Consider the following 12,822-nt stretch of genomic DNA (forward strand, 5'->3'; position numbering starts at 1 on the left):
GGTCAGTCTGGGCGAAAGTGCCACGGGCGTTGGGCGGTCGCCTGCCAACAAACCTAGCAATGGTCTATGGTCCGTGATGATTTCAAAATCACGACCAAATACATATTCATGGAATTTCTTTACTCCTGAGACTATAGCCAAGGCTTCCTTATCAAGCTGGCTATAATTCCTTTCAGTTGATGACATGGTTCGGGAGTAGTATGCAATAGGGGCTTCTGTGCCATTTGGTAACCTGTGGCTGAGCACAGCCCCCACCCCATAGGGAGATGCATCGCAGCTTAACACTAATGGCAGCGTGCCATTGTATTGGATAAGGAGGCTATCACTCGTTAGGAGATTCTTTACCCCTTCGAATGCCCTAGCTTCCGCCTTTCCCCAAGACCATGCAGCCGTCTTTGCTAATAATTTATGCAGCGGCTCGGCTACTGTTGCCTTATTCCTTAAGAATACTGCGTAGAAGTTGACTAGACCTAAGAATGCCTGCAACTCCGTTTTGTTCTTTGGAACCGGGGCCTTCCTGATGGCCCGTACCTTGCTCTCAGTGGGGTGAATCCCTTCCCTGTCTATCCGGTAGCCCAGGAATTCCACAGACTCAACCCCGATCTGGCATTTGTTTAGTTTAACCGTGAGACCGGCAGACCGGAAAATGCCCAAAACTTTTCGCAGCCTCGCCCCTAATTCCTCTAGGTTTTCAGCGGATACCAGTACATCGTCAAAGTATGGTACCACCCCTGGTAGGCCCTGCAATAGCCGCTCCATCAGGTTCTGAAATAACCCTGGAGCCACACTAACCCCAAACTGTAACCGGGTACACTTAAAAGCCCCTCTGTGCATCACAATTGTCTGCGCTTCGGCTGTGCTGCTATCTACGGGCAGCTGTTGATAGGCTTGGGCCAAGTCTAGCTTGGCAAAAACTTGCCCTTGCCCCATTGAGTGTAGCAAGTGCTGTATCACCGGAACGGGGTAAGCACTCTTTTGCAACACTTTGTTAAGCGTTGCCTTGTAGTCAGCGCAAATCCGGACCGATCCGTCCGGTTTGACTGGGGTGACTATGGGGGTCTCCCACTTAGCATGGTCAACTGGCACTAGAATTCCCTGGTTTACTAGCTTGTCCAGTTCCCGGTCAATCCTGGGCTTTAGGGCGAACGGGACCCTTCTAGCCTTTAGACGGATAGGGGCAACTTGGGGATCTAGGTTAAATGAGATAGGGGTCCCCGTGTACTTGCCCAGGCAGTCTCTGAAAACGTCCCCAAATTCTTTCACGAGTGCGTCTTTGAGGTCGACTTCGTTTCTGAAGATTCCAGTCACTCCCATGCCCAATGCTCGGAACCAGTCCAGTCCCAACAAGCTTGGCAGGGTCCCATCGACGATGGTGATGGGCAGAGTTTTCCTGTATTGTCCATACTCGACGTGGACGGATGTTACCCCTCGGACGGGGATGCGATTCCCCTGGTAGTCTTGTACCCTTAATTTCTGTGGTTGCAGTTTGCGCTTTGCGATGGCGGGTAAGGCTCTCACGAGAGTGTCCCAGGACATGATCGTGATCGATGAGCCGGTGTCCACCTCTAATCGGCACGGCACCCCCTCAATCTTTGCCTTTGTAAAGATTTTTTTTTCTAGGCGAGTTGATGCGTGGCCCACTCTCACGACAGTCTGATTCAACTTCGCGCCTTTTAAACTGACCACTCGCGGGCCGCTTCGCCGTTCCCACGCTCTGATTGGCCGGTTTGAATTTTTGGCGGGAAGGTTGGGGAGCTCGACAGACCTGTGCTAGGTGCCCCTTCTTTTCGCAACGCCGACAAGTTGCATCCTTAAATCTGCATTGTTGTCGTTGGTGTTGCCCTCCGCAACTCGCGCAGTCACCTCGGTCGTCTTTCTCCGGCCTCCCGGTGTGGAAGACTCCTTCCTCCTCCTCACCGTCCGATTCGGCCTGGACCTCTTCATGGTGGACCGGGGTTGATTTCGCCCCGGCCGTTGGTGTGACTTGCTTTTGTAGGGTTTCCGCCGCTTGGGTAGACATCTCGTGAGCCCTGGCTTCGTCCAAGGCGTTTGCCAGTGTTAGGTTGCTTTTAGACAGCAGCCGCCTCCGCAAACGGATGTCCCTGACCCCGCGGATGAGTTGCTCCAGCAATGCCTCATCCAAGTCTCGGTACTCGCAATGTTTTGAGGCTTTCCTCAGGGCGGCCATGTATGCGCTGATGGACTCGCCTTCTTGCTGTCTGCGCTCCCCGAATTCGAACCGTTGCACATACTTGGATGGCATTGGTGCAAAATGGGCTTTTAGTAAAGTCTGCAGAGTTTGCCACGGTACCGACTGTACCGGTGTTGGCTCAGCTAGGGATTCTGCGGTGTCGAAAACTTCTGGACCGCAGTGGCTCAGGAAATAGGCTCGTTTCCTGTTGTCTGAAACTCCTTGGAGTTCGTTCGCCTCGAGGAAACACTCGAAGCGAGCCATGTATGACCCCCATTTTTCCTTAGCTGGGTCGAATGGCGCTGGCGGTGTGTAGCCGGACATCGCTGCTTTCCGCCCTTGTTTGCTGGGTTCGCGTCTTCCTGGTGAGTTCAGCTCTTTTCCTGGCGCTCTTAGCCTCGAGATCCCACCTTCGTCGCCAGTGTTAGATTCGGGCAATAACGAGGCAGGAGACCAGGATAGTGACAACAGCTCTTTACTATATGGTGACCCCAGCCACCCGGGCTGGGAAAAACCTCTCTTTATATACAGTATAGCCGGTGGCTTCAACCAATCAGCAACGTGCTATTTTCCCGCCAAAACTTTTAAAGATACATTACACTTACAACACTTAATGATAGTCATAAGCTACAAATAAGCAATCAGGAAACAAATTAAATTCATACAAATTAAACCAGAACCTGAAAAATATAATCACAAATCAGGTAAACCCAATTGTCTTTATTTTGCATCTTATAACATATAAGATTCTCAAAAGATATAACTGTTCAAATACATTTCAGATATAACTATTGTTGTTTGTATGGCATGGATGTCGTTCCTGGACTCTGTACCAAGGACACATCAAACATCTGGAGATGTTTCACATGTGCACCCTCTGCTCTATCCTTGGCATAAGACTCTGAGTCCAACCTGAAGGTCCTGAATCATGAAAGTCCACCATGTTGACTCCCTGATTATCAGAGTTCCAGTTTGGGGGAGGGGGATGTATCTTAAGAATGGATGACCACTATATGCCTCTCCAGTTGCTGAATGTTGTACTAAAGACTGGGAAGAGACCTCAAGATAATCTATGCTAGCACTAGAAAGACACTATGAAGGGAACTCTATGCCTCTTGACATCCAGCCAAAGGAATGAGAAGCTCTGGCTTCTGACAAAACCTGCTGCCAAGCCCTGTGCTATGAAGGCTGCACTGGCTTTGAAGACAGATGATAAAAAAAGCTGACAGAAAACCCTGAGCAACATCATTAAAATAATGCCCACAATTACTACAACAATGGACTTCCAGTGCCCCCACTGTGCCACAGTTGAGACTTTGCCCTTTCAGACTGGGACTTCAGAGCCACCTCCACAGATCCATAGATGAATTCCACAATAATATCTTCTTGGAACCCAAAGGTCTACCCATACAAATGTTTGGTGTATAACAATACAAACAGCAGGTTTTCTTGTTGGGGACTTTTGTGCCACTCCTCCCACCAATTTTATACCCCCTCCCTGGCTTATAAAACAAAACCTTTATGGTTACCTCAGGATGGTGATTTTTTCCCCCCCAGACTGTGCGTGAATAGCAAATACTTAATGTTAAAGGTAATCTGGGTTCACAACCAAGGTTGTGGACTGTTGAGCAGAGTACCCTACGCATGAAAACGACTGAGACTGGTTGTATACAATAACAGTCACTTGCAGACAAACTGGGGTTTGATATTCCTTTACTTTTAGGGAAAAGGCAAAGTCATAGTCCAAAAACAATTCCAGGTCATACACATATAAAGTCAGTCAGGGATGTTACAAATCCCAAGTCTTCTTACCAACGTAGACTTGCACAACAAACAAAGCTCTCCAAAAACACAGTTCAATTCACAACAGTCAGTATCTTGAGGAATCAGTAACTAGCCATGATCAAGCAACGATCATAAAGCTCAAATTTACAGTTGCAGCATGTCATCAGGTTACAATGCTGTAGTGTCCTTGTAGATTCCTCAACAAGCCATAATTTAGTAGTTGTTTTATACATTGGCTACAGAGCTCAACCAATCAGGATGCTTGCATGATGCAGCACAGCCTTAAAGCAATATCATGCCTTTCTACAAATATACATAGTTAGTTTATATATTGCCTGGCCAACTAGTTAGGCAAATAACAATTTCCTGACATACTCCCCTTTGGAGAGGACAATATATAATGGCTTATAATCTCAGCCCATAACTCTCACAACATATTTTATGTCTGATTGCACCCTGCGGTTTTGTAAAATTATCAGCGATATTATTTTCTGATATACAATACTTCAGTTGTATCGTATTATCCTGTATACATTGCCTTACATTTAGGTATCTAATGTCAGTATATTTAGATCTTGTTTTAACAGCTAAATCCATTGCCATTTTAATAGCAGCTTGATTATCTTCAAAAACAACAATTGGATTACATATACTTAAACCTATATCTAACATCAATTGTCTATAGTAGATTAATTCTGTGCACAATAAAGACAAACAGGAAAATTCAGCTTCCATTGTCGACAAAATTATGTGCTTTTGCCTGATAGATTTCCACCCAATTAATGCATTTCCTAACATTATTGCGATACCTGATGTAGATTTTCTCGTAGCTAAATCGGTAGCAAAACTAGCATCAGCATATGCAGTCAGTATAAGATCACAGTTAGGTTCTAGATATAATGCGTAATGCATTGTTAACTTCAAATATCTCAGTATTTGTTTTGCAGCTTGCCAATGCCTTTCAGTTGCTTCTGCATTATATCTAGCTAATTGGTTAACACAATAGGAAATATCAGGTCTAGACCAATTACTAATGTAAGATAAACTACCTATCAAGGATTGATAAATCTCCCTGCTGAATACAAGACTTTGTATATCACCGTGTTTAAAATCCTGACTCATAGGTGTTTTTGCTGGTTTACACAGTTCCATATTGTAACGTTTCAGTAATTGGCTAATTTTACTAGATTGGGACAGTTTGTATCCTCTAGTTGTTTTCTCAATATCGAGACCTAAATAGTGTTTAATATTGCCAAGATTTCGTATTTTTAATTTCTTCTGCAACAAAACAACAAGTCCTCTTGCTTCCTTTTCAGTTTTTGTTATAATGGCAATATCACCGCCCTGAGTCTTCGGAGAAGGGCGGTAGAAAAATACGAATAATAAATAAATAAATAAATAAATAAATAAATAAATAAATAAATAAATAAATATCGTCTGTAAACAAGAGTAAAAATGAAACCAAACCATCTTTCTCTCGTTTAAAGAGACATTTATGGGCTATACTTGCTCTAAAACCTATGGCATTTAATTCTTTAACTATACATTTATTCCGTTCAAACCCTGATTGCTTCAGACCATAAAGACTCTTTTTTTAATTTCCAGTAATCAGTTTGCCCACTTGTTCTAATACCTAATGGTTTTTTCATATAGATATCATGATGCAAAGGTGCATGTAAATATGCTGTCTCAACATCTATATGAGTGATCTGATATTCATTTTTTGTTGCCCACACGAACATTGCTCTCAATGTGGTTGCTCTCAAACTGGGAGCAAAAACTTCATCATAATCTTTATCAGACTGAGCAAGGCCCTGAGCAACTAATCGTGCTTTATGGGTTACAGTTCCATCAGCACCAGTCTTTAATTTATAAATCCATCTACAACCAATTAACCGTTCCCCTGGTAGTAACTTAACATTTTCATACACACCTAACTCGGTTAATGAATTCAGTTCTTTATCCATAGCTTCTTTCCAAGCTAATTGGTCCTTTTCAGGATACATCCTAATATCATTATAGTTAGAAGGTTCTATGTTTATTTGACAAACAACGTTCGCTTGATATCTATCGGGTGGACGCCTTACCCTTGTAGATCTTCTAGGTAACACAGGATTCGTAACTGGCCTTTCATCAAATTCCTCCCCTAAACTTTCTTCTCCTTTTATAATAGATTCTACTTCATCTATTTCATCTTCAGGGGTATTATTGAATATTTGATTATCAATAATAACATTATCCTCCTTTCTGTAATTAGCTTGCTCAAGCTTATCCCAACCTTCATGCTCCAGGAATTTTGCACTAGCACTACGATAAATACTAGTGGTACCTGGGGCCCAAAATCTAAATGATCTGTGATTAGATTCATACCCAACAAAAAACTCTTGGTTGTCTCTTTTGCCTTAATTGCGATGGTATATGAATCCAAGCAGGAGCACCAAATGTATGTAGCTAGCTTAGATTTGGTTACCATGCCAAAGTGTAAATGGTAATTCACCAGTAGATGAATTCACTACATTGTTTAACACATGGTTAGCACACATTATGGCTTCACCCCAAAGTGATTCTGGTAGACTAGAATCTGCTAACATAGATCTAGCCATGGCTTGCAGTGTTTGACCTCTGCGTTCTATGTAAGCGTTATGTTGTGGTCGATAAGGGGCAGAACATTTATGTTCAATACCTGCCTCCTGCAACATTTTCTCTAATCTAAGATTAGTAAACTCAGTGCCATTGTCTGTTACTAAGCAAATGTTTCTGTTTCCTCTCGACAAATTTCAGCCAGTTTGCCATATGCTGAAATGTTTCAGACTTTGTTTTCATTAAGTAACAGAAACCATACCTAGAGAAATGATCAACTAAGCTCAGTATATAGCAGGCTCCCCCTAAACTGGGTTTTTTAGGTCCAATTAGGTCTGCAAATACTACCTATAGTGGTCGTTTAGTTTTGAATCCGTTCTTTCGGTTTGCTGGGGTTACTTTGCTTTTTTCTTGATTGCAAGCATTACAATTGAGGTACTTAGTACATGGTTTCAACCTTATTCCCTCAGATAATGCTACTGTTTTTTTCAATGCTTTAAAATTTGTAAGGCCTAAGCGTCAATGAAGTAGATGAATACATTCCTCATGTGGCTTCTTATTATCATAAACTGAGTTAGCATTAGTCACTACAGCTGGATTCTCCTTCAATATGAATAAATGCTTTTCTAATTTTGCAGTAACACATTTACCTTCCTTTTCTATTAGGCATTTATCTCTCCTAAAGGTTATTACAAATCCAGCTTGTGCTAAGGCTTTAACAGATAATAGGTTGTATTTTAGCTGTGTGTATATTTGTGTGTGTGTGTGTGTGTGTGTGTGTTTCCTAGAAAGAATTTGCCAAATTATATGTCTTTAACTTTTAGGAACATAAGAAATTGAAGGAAAAAAGGGGGAATTGTATTCAAGGAACTGATTTTAAAAGCTCCATAAAAATAAAATATTTTTAAGAATAGAATAGAATAGAATAGAATAGAATAGAATAGAATAGAATAGAATAGAATAGAATAGATTAGATTTTTTTATTGGCCAAGTGTGATTGGACACACAAGGAATTTGTCTTGGTGCATATGCTCTCAGTGTACATAAAAGAAAAGATACGTTCATCAAGGTGCAACATTTACAGCACAATTGATGGTCAATATATCAATATAAATCATAAGGATTGCCAGCAACAAAGTTACAGTCATACAGTCATAAGTGGAAAGAGATTGATGATGGGAACTATGAGAAGATTAATAGTAGTGTAGATTTAGTAAATAGTTTGACAGTGTTGAGGGAATTATTTGTTTAGCAGAGTGATGGCCTTCGGGGAAAAACTGTTCTTGTGTCTAGTTGTTCTGTAGTGTGCAGTGCTCTATAGCGTCATTTTGAGGGTAGGAGTTGAAACAGTTTATGTCCAGGATGCGAGGGGTCTGTAAATATTTTCACGGTCCTCTTCTTGATTCGTGCAGTATACAGGTCCTCAATGGAAGGCAGGTTGGTAGCAATTATTTTTTCTGCAGTTCTAATTATCCTCTGAAGTCTGTGTCTTACTTGTTGGGTTGCAGAACCGAACCAGACAGTTATAGAGGTGCAAATGACAGACTCAATAATTCCTCTGTAGAACTGAATCAGCAGCTCCTTGGGCAGTTTGAGCTTACTGAGGTGTAAGGCACCAATTTTTTAAAAAAATCCACAATATTTAATATATTTTTAGGGTTTTCTTTATTTCATAATGCAGAATATGATGAAGCCATAATTATTCTCTTTAGTTAGTTTTGATTTGAATCTGTATAGGCTTAGAACCAGGACTCAAATCAGGTTAACCGTCCACTCTAACTAGCAGCTTTCTTATTGATCTGGTTTTTTTCTCTCTGTTGTCTTTGCTATTTTCTTTTCTTTTCCTTTTTATGTTTTTCTCTAAAATCTATTTAAACAAATAAATAGTTTTTTATTATAATAATAAAAAGGTTGGCTATTATCAAGTATAAACACCACTGTTTCTTCCAGAAAGGGCCCTGAGACAAGTGATATAAGGTGGAATACTAAATAAATACATAAAATGACTGAACTTCTAATGTGGAAGATGATTGTTTACTTGAAGATCTCGAGTAGGGAATGGTGGTTTTTCCCCAATCTTTTCTTAGATGAAATTCCCTTTGGTAAATTTAAGAAAAAACGTTTGGCATGATACTAATGTTCCATTTTCAGATCATCAGAGGAAAGACTCAGTCTAAGTACTTCCACTGGGAACTGAGGCTACTTAATTTGAAGGTATATTGTGCTCACCCTATTTAGGAAAACAAGGCTCCCATTTATGGTGATCTGTTAGCTCGTCCAAACAGACTTAGTGGGAAGACATACTCCATTTCATTCAGGTAAGTTTGGCATCTCCAGGTTTAATTTAGGGCAGGGGTCCCCAAACTTGGCAACTTTAAGACTTGTGGACTTCAACTCCCAGAATTCTCCAGCCAGAGAATTCTGGAATTTGAAGTCCACAAATCTTAAAGTTGCCAAGTTTGAAAACCTCTGATTTAGGGAGATTCCCACCAAGATTTTAATTTCCCCAGCTGGAACTTAACTAATTCTAAAGTGTTCAAAGGCAAATTACTTTTCTGACTTCCGATTCACCCCAGAAGCAGGTCCATGCATCCATGCATGGTGAGCCTTCAATTTCTTCTCACTTTCTCTAACAAGCAGGTAGGAGTCAAACCTGCCTCTGACACATGCCTTAAAACAGGATTTGAAAAACAAAGTCCAGGTAGAGCTCTGAGAAAAGACTGAGAAAGCTTTTCACAGCACATCTTTAGAATGTTTAATTACCTAAACTGCTGTCTTCTATGAAGTGGAAAGAGAATTACGTCCACCTCTGAGGAAAGGGGACAATAATTTGGATCTAAGCAGAAGATGGCACCCCCTGTTGAGATGAGTCTCAGGAAGAATCTTGGATGAAAAACATGAGGAAAGAGGGCAGATCTTGGCTGGAAATGAAGTCACTCAGTAACAACAGGAAGAGGGGTGCATATGCTCTTTCTGATACAGAAAAAGTCTTCAAAGATGCATGCAGTCTACATATCACTGCCCCCCACCTGCTTTATTTTGTTGCTTGTACTTAAGCGATGTCATTTTAAGGACAGCTTTTAAGGAGAGCCCTACCTGGACTTTGTCAGAGTGGAGCGACCAACTTCAGGCAGCAAAGTTGGGATTCTCATTAAAAAGTGAGAAAATCTTTCTTCTTTTTTCTTTTTTCCCAAATTCTCTTTCCACTTCATAGAAGACAGCAGTTTAGGTAATTAATATTTGAAAATATTTTTTTTTTATTTCTCCTTGGTGTGTGCCTGGTTATTCTGGTGAAATCTGGTTAGAGAAGATGTACCTCCAAGAGAACAACTGAATCTAAGTTGGTAGAAACTTAGTTTTATGAAATTTTGTAGACAAAGAGCAGTGCAGAATAGTGAAATCAAGCTATCAGTGCTCTGAAAAGCTAGGCGGTTGTATGGCTGAGAAAAAGATCTATCTATCTATCTATCTATCTATCTATCTATCTATCTATCTATCTATCTCTATCTATCTATCTATCTATCTATCTATCTATCTATCTATCATCTATCTATCTATCTATCTATCTATCTCTATCTAACTTCTTATCCATCCATCTTCCTCACAGAGGGGCTTTTGAAAAGATACAAGAAATGTTTGAGTGGTCCAATTTTCTGAAGGGGGATTTCAAAGGTCCAGAAAATTGGAGAGTATTTCAATAAAGAGTTGCATCATATGAGATAATTTAGAGATCAGAATATTTTCGGGATTACAGGGTTTAGGCATGGGGTGACTCAGGCTAACTAGGGAATCTGAATTCATTAAGCAAGGAAGCTGTAAAAGACTGAACACTGTAGGTGTCACAGAATAAAGCAGTGTACAGTTAGTCCTCCACTTACAACAATTCACTTAGATCATTCGAAGTTACAATGGCACTGAAAAAAGTGACTTATGACCATTTTTCACACTTATGACCATTGAAGCATCCCTATGGTCATGTGATTTACATTCGGATGCTTGGCAACTGACTCACATTTATGACAATTGCAATGTCCTGGAGTTACATAAACACCATTTGCAACCTTCTGACAAGCAAAGTCAATGGGGAAACCAGATTCATTTAACAACTGTGTTACTAACTGAACAACTGCAGTGATTCACTTAATAAATGTGGCTAGAAAAGTTGTAAAATGGGGCAAAACTTACTTAACACATTTCTCACTTACCAACATAATTTTGGGCTCAATTGTGGTTGTAAGTTGAGGACTACCTGTATTTCAATAGCACAATAGAGAAACAGTCATTACTACAGTGCAAATATTAATCATGATCACTAATATCACTCTGCGTTCTTGAAATCCATTAACTCTTTCTTTCCCTATTTGGACTTTCTGCTATATGTTTTAGATTTACAGCTCCAGCCAGTCTAAGCTTTCTCTCTCTTCAATTTTGAAATAAATCTGCTTTGGAGGAATTGCTCTCCAGCCAATTGTGTTGAGTTTAAAACAATTCATATGTGATGTAGCATCTTTGGTATGGGGAAGGACCAATTCTTTCCAGATTGAAAAGATATTAACAACAGATCAATTAAAGTTAGAATTCCCAATTAGCATGATGATCCACACAAGTTCATTTAGCAAGCTGCAGATTTTCTAAAAATATATTATCTGTTTAAAAAGTTACACTATGGATGCAGCAATTCCTTGACAATTATGAAGAAATGTTTCCTCTGATGGTCAGTTGACAGAGTGCATAGTATTGAATTGTTTTTGCAACATTTAAAATATTTTGAGTAAATTTGAATTATCCTAGCCCCCCCGCCCCAAACTTGCTTTGTGAGGTGTTGATATCAAAAATTATACCTCATTTTCCCTTCTTTGATTTTTACAGACTGAAAATGCATCTATCATTGTAAAATCCACAGGTTCAAAATTTCACGTGCAAAACTTCAGATGCTCAGGTATTTATGTATGACCTTTCTTCTCTTGCAATTCATGTTAACAGCATGTAGCTCTACCCACATTACAATACAGTGGCCGCTTCCTGTCTGGAGCCCAAACTTTAAACAGTGTTATTCCTGCTCTCCTAACTATCAAGCCCACCCCTCACCTGATCTGTATTGCAGTAAGAATATTATTAGGCTTTGCTGTTTCTTCTGCCGAGTGCTCAAAAGACTTCTCCATCTCAGCCCAATAAAAGTTACCAGGATGCTTTTGTTTATTTCAGTTTGGGATGGTAGATTTTGGATCATTTTAATTTTAATTTGTTCTTTTCTTCCCCCCCCCCTTCCCCCACATATGCCCATAGCAAATATCTTATTAAAAAGATCTGGGTTACATAGATTTAAAAGTGATTTTATAATTTAAGCCATTCTCTTTTTTAAAATGTAGTTTTTTTGCAGTTGCAAACATATCATTATTTTCTGCATACATATGATTTTGTTAGTCTTGTTAGGAGCAGGAGTTTAATTCTCGGCAGACATTCAGATTTACCCTCTCTCTCTTCTGAGCCTTGGTAAAACCATGGAGTTTAATTTATATGTAGTATATATGAAAACTAATTTATCATCTCACAGACTCTTAAAGCCAACTCTTGGCTGGAGATGAATGCCCAGGAGAAGAAAAATGTTCCCTGTCAATACTGCTATTTGAGCAGATGGCAATGTAGCCCCAAAGACCTGAGTGGGTCTCTTCAATTAATCATATCACAATGTAACCATCCCTAAATCAGCTGATTGAAATGTCTTGAGTCCACTAAGGAAACTCCTACACTTTATTCTCCCTTAAATAATCCAGACACAACCTCATTATGGGAAATCATTGCCCAACTGTAACAGTGGTTACAGTGCAGTACTGCAGGCTACTTCTGCTGCCTGCCATCTGCCTGCAATTTGGCAAATCGAATCTCACCAGGCTCAAGGTTGACTCAGGCTTCCATCCTTCAGAGGTGGGTAAAATGAGGACCCAGATTGTTGGGGCAATAGGCTGACTCTGTAAACCACTTAGAGGGGGCTGTAAAAAGTCTATGTGCTATTGCTATATCCCCTTAGGAGAAAGAATCCATGCCTCCATTTTTCTGTGTCCTGTTGGAAAAGCCAATGTTTCCTTCAAGGTTGACTCTTTATTTTTATATGAGCAAGTCTATGTAGTTATCTTGGCAAATATGTAGAAGTGGCTACACATTATCTGTCCTAGGATGTATCTCTAACTTCACAGATTAGTCTTCCTCAAAATTCTTCTTAATTCCAAGCCTCTTAAAGCAGGGGTCTCCAACCTTGGTCCCTTTAA

Source organism: Ahaetulla prasina, chromosome 1, assembly GCF_028640845.1.
Source record: "Ahaetulla prasina isolate Xishuangbanna chromosome 1, ASM2864084v1, whole genome shotgun sequence".
Taxonomy (NCBI): Eukaryota; Metazoa; Chordata; class Lepidosauria; order Squamata; family Colubridae; genus Ahaetulla; species Ahaetulla prasina.